Source organism: Adiantum capillus-veneris, chromosome 25 (assembly GCF_014529385.1).
Source record: "Adiantum capillus-veneris isolate H3 chromosome 25, ASM1452938v2, whole genome shotgun sequence".
Lineage (NCBI taxonomy): Eukaryota > Viridiplantae > Streptophyta > Polypodiopsida > Polypodiales > Pteridaceae > Adiantum > Adiantum capillus-veneris.
Window position 1 is genome coordinate 142,215,581 of NC_140955.1, and position 5,414 is coordinate 142,220,994.

The following is a 5,414-nucleotide window of genomic DNA, read 5'->3' on the forward strand; positions in this document are numbered from 1 at the left end:
TCTCCAAGCACGTCACCGTTGCAATCAGAAAATCTCTTTTGTAAATTACGTACCTAAACAAAGCAGTGACGCTTGCATCTGACCACCCGTACACTGACTAAATATTCAAAAATTCCAAAAAAGTACGAAGCACAAATATTTTGGCTCCTTCATAGATTGGTTGACGTGCCAACTTCCTCAACATGTCTTCAGGAGATAGGCGCATGACTTCTGGTGCTGCTTCGTTAGCGTTCTCCTCGCTTGTCTGGAAGAAGGCATCCTTCATCTCCTCCATGCCGTCGTCTTCTGTCTGTAAGCCCTTTTCTACTTCCATCCTTGGCTCTATATTGGTCGGAACTTCACGCATAATCCTTTTTCTCTCTCTCTCGGATGTAGGTGCTATGTCGTGAAAATCAATGCCCGTTCCGTAGGAGTCATATCGTAGATTCTGTACGGTTTCTCTAGCAAACTCTCCGTACTTGTGCACATGCTCATTACATATCCTACGCTTGCGCAGGATTTGATACTTGCAGAGCGTGCATGAGCATGCAATCTTTTCCTCCATGTTAGTTGATGACGTTGCCATCTACAATGATTATGAATGTTGTTTTAATATATATACTCCTCACAATGTAAACTACCTCGCATTCTTTAGCCTTGCCCAATCTCCGTACACCTCGGTCCAGAGGTGTACGGAGATCAGGACCCCTGGGTCAAAATCTCGTCTTTATTGGTCAAATCCTATATGGGTAGACACATACGTGCACTCCCAGGTGTACATGGCAATGCATGTACCGAGCAAAACCCCTTTGCCTCTTTTAGTTCCATAGTTTCTTCTAGAGGGGGAGAGAGAGAGATAGAGAGAGTTTCTGTCCTTTTCACACAATTGGTTAGTCAACCTAACTCTTTCTCTCTCTCTTTCTCTATCTACTATCTATCTCTCTCTATCTCTAGTTAATTCTCTCTCTCTCTCTCTCTCTCTATATATATATATATATACACATACATATATATATATATATATATATATATATATATATATATATATATCACTCTCTATCTATTTATTTCACTCTCTCTCTGTATACGTACCCTATCTCTCGTTCTTTCTCTCTCGATCTCGCTCTCGCTATCTCCCTTTCTCTCTCTCTCGATCTTGCTCTCGCTATCTCTCTTTCTCTCTCTATTTTCCTATTTCCCTATCTCTCTCTCTCTCTCTCTCTCTCTCTCTCTCTCTCTCTCTCTCTACTTCCCTATCTCTCTACTGATCGAACGAGGGATTGAGCTAGGGAGATCCAGAAGCCCACGACTACGGAGGCCAGACTACACAACATCGACAGAGGCTGCATCATAGGATCCAGGTCACTTTGGCTTGACATGGACAACGCCCGGTCAGACTCCTCACCATGGAGGAGATGATGAGGTCCACCAGCGATGACAGATGCTGGATCTCCTATGATCTACCTATCCCAGCTAGTTGTTTTAGCTGCTTAGTCCACACCCAACAGCTCAAGATTCCATAATATTTTATTTTGTCAATTTTTCATCTTGTTATTCTTACTTTGTATCAGATCCACCACATTGTAACTTTCTGGTCTCATAGGCCACTTTGGCTTTTTGAAGACGTTAATATAACATTCCATTTCATTTCTTTCTTTAATTTTAATTTCCTACGCATACATTAATTCTCTCTCTCTCTCTCTCTCTCTTTAGTTTTAATTTCCTACGCATACATTTTTCTCTCTCTATCTCTCTCTTTAATTTCCTACACGCACACACACTTCTCTCTTTCTCTCTCTCTCTCTCTCTCTTTCCTACACACACACATACACTTCTCTCTCTCTCTCTCTCTCTCTCTCTCTCTCTCTCTCTCTCTCTCTCTTTCCTACACACGATGTGTAGAGAGAGAGAGAGAGAGAGAGAGAGGGGTTTGGGGGGGGGGGGGGGGGGGGGGGGGGGGGGGGGGGAAGAGTGCCATAATACCTGCGCAGCAGGTTTCGACCAAGATGTGAGCGCACGCATTGAAGGCAAAAATGGCCCCTGCGCGCGGGTTCCCCTTTTTCCCCCCCAGTTTTTTAGCGTCGAAAAGTGCGTCGATATACGCGTCAAAATAGCCGTCGATATACGAGTGGAAAATCTTGCCTTTCCACACGTATTTCCACGTGCATATCGACGGCTATTTCGACACGTATATCGACGGGGTAAAAGAACGTCGATATACGCGTGGAAAGGTAAGGGCGTCGATAACTTTGGGTTATGTTGTAGTGAAAACAGGTGATTATGTACTTGTTTATACTTTGAAGCAACATGCCAAGAAACTTAAAAAGTGAGGGATGGGACCCTTTGTTGTTGAAGACGATGAAACAGAAAACAGAAGGAAGACAACAACTCAGAGTAGGAAGAAGATGGAGAAGGAGAAGACACAGAGCTTGTGTATGAGATTTTCTGTAGTCTATCTCTTTGTATTAGAATAATAGAGTATATAAAAACTCATAGCTACAAAGCTTATATGAAACCCTAAGAGATAAGGTGTCCTTTCACACCGAATGTCCAGGGGGAAAAACCCAGTGGGAGAAAAGTCCCCCTGGTGAAGCGCGTATACACACTAACACTACTACATGTCTACAAATCCCCCCTGTAGTGATAGTGTGAATCCGTACAAGGTAGCAGATCATCATGTGTATAAGAGTAAGCCCAAAGCTTTTCGGAAAGCTTCAAACTTTTCTCGTGATAACGCCTTCGTAAATAGATCTGCAATGTTATCCTGTGTAGGACAGTAAGTTAGTGTGATCTCCCCTGCATGTAGCCTTTCCCTGACATAGTGTTAGTGAACCTCTATGTGCTTTGTTCTTGCATGAAATACTGGATTCCTTGCAACTGCCATAGCACTCTGACTGTCAGTGAAAATGGTAGTGGGTGCCTGTTGACACTCACAAAGATCTGCCAATAACCTGCGTATCCATACACAATCAACTGTTGCCGTGAAAGCTGCCCTGTACTCACCTTCACAAGTTGATGTAGCGACTGTGGGTTGCTTCTTGCTTAGCCAAGATATACATGCATTTCCCAAGAAAAAACAATTCCCACTTGTGGAATGTCGTGTGTCAAAATCACCAGCCCAATCTGAATCGCTGTAACCAAGAAACTGCATAGAACTGTGCTTTCCATACATATCCCCCCTTGGAAAGAACATGGAAAGATTAGGGGTACCTGAAAGGTAACGAAGTATGCGCTTCACAGCCTGCCAATGATGCATACCTGGGCTGTGCATAAATCTGCTTGCTTGTGAAACCCCAAATTGAATGTCTGGACGAGTGTTACCTGCCAAATATATCAAGCAACCAACCGCTGCTGCATAAGTATGTACATCAAAAGGTTCTCCAGCATTGTGCATGCTCAACTTTGATCCAGTTTCTACGGGTGTAGAGATTGGTTTACAATTTTGCATACCAAACTTGTCCAAAATTTTATGCCAATATTTTGCCTGCAACATGTATATGCCATCCTCTGATTGCACAAACTGAATACCCAAGTAATAATGTAGCAAACCAAGATCAGAAATCTCAAAGGTTTTTCTCAAAGCATCTTAAAACGCTTCAATTTCATCTGCAGTATTGCCTGTAAGAAGCATATCATTTACATAAAGTGTTAGCATAATGAGAACTCCATCTCTCTTTTTGACATACAAAGTACTTTCTGTTGGACTATTCTGAAATCCCTGGCCAATCAAATAAGTATGTATCTTCTCATACCATGCTCTTGGAGCCTGTTTGAGACCATACAAAGCTTTACGCAATCTACATACCTTTTTCTCTTGACCTTTTACAACAAAACCACTTGGTTGACTTACATAAACTTCTTCCTGCAAACCACCATTCAAAAAAGCAGTTTTGATATCCAACTGATGCACTTTCCAACCATGATGAGCAGCAATTGCAACTAGTGATCTAACTGTGGACGTACAAGAAGTAGGAGCAAAGGTTTCATCATAATCTATGCCTTTCTGTTGCGCATAGCCTTTTGCCACAAGCCTTGATTTGTACCTGTCAACAATACCATCTTGTTTCCTTTTTACCTTAAAAACCCACTTTGTACCAATAGGCTTTTTACCTGTAGGCAAGTCCACTAGATCCCATGTATGATTCTTATTAATAGAATCAATTTCTTGCTGCATAGCATCTTTCCACTGAACACACTCTAAAGCTTGTTCAAATGAATCAGGCTCATCTGCATCACAAAGAGTGCTAAAGCAAGCCAAATCTACTTGCTCTCTGCCAAAAGTAGTACCAGCACGTGTTTTTCGTGGCAACGGTGCATCCAACTTGCTATCCTGCAAAGTTTTCTGAACCCATTTAGGCAAGGTTCTTTCTTCTCTGAGAACTTCTTGCTCTTCACGCACAATTTCCTCTACATCATGAGGTGTCACGTGCTGATCAAAAAATTGATCAAGATTATCAACCTGTTGTGATTCTTGATTCTCCACAAAAGAAGGAAGCAAACCTTCAAATACATCATGTGTCTGCATATGAGGTACATCAAAAGCACGAGTATGACACCTGTTCAAAACATGTGCTGCACAAGCAACTGCCTCCATCCATAGCTTATGAGGAAAACTCTTAGCCTTGAGCATACATCTAGCCGTCTCCATTAAAGACTTGTTCTTCCTTTCTGCAACACCATTCTGTTGTGGTGTGTATGGCATAGTGCATTGGTGTTTAATGCCTTTCTTTCCCAAAAAATCCTTAAATGCACCTGACATGTATTCACCTCCTCAATCGGTACAAAGAGTCTGTACTTTGCAACCTGTTTCATTTTCAACCATGGCTACATAATGTTGAAAAACTGCAAACACATCTGAATTTGCTTTGAGTGGATACACCCAACAAAACTTGGAAAAGTCATCAATGAAGGTCACAAAATAAAGGCTGTTTCCTATAGATGGCGTCCTCATAGGACCACATACATCACTGTGTACAAGCTGCAACTTTCGTGTCCCTCTAACTGAACCATCCTACGAAAATGCAAATCTGTGCATCTTTCCAAGAACGCAACCTTCACATACATGTCTTGGTGGCATCTCCAATAAAGACAAATCATGCACCATATTATGACGTTGTAAAGTCATCAAACTGCCATAACCAACATGCCCAAATCTAGCATGCCACAACTCAGCATCCTGCATGGCCTGAGTCTTTGTTTCTGCAATACATACCTGAATCTGCTTTTCATAACGATCTAGCACAAATAGTCCATTTTCTAGCGTACCTGTAGTGATAAGAGAATAACCATTCTCTCGATCTCGTACAACACATCTATCATCCTCAAAAATGACCCGAAGACCATTTTTTTGCAAGAGAGGATACAGACAACAAATTCTTCTTGATACCTGGAACATATAAGACATCTGGCAAGCATAAATCTGAACCATCTGAAAT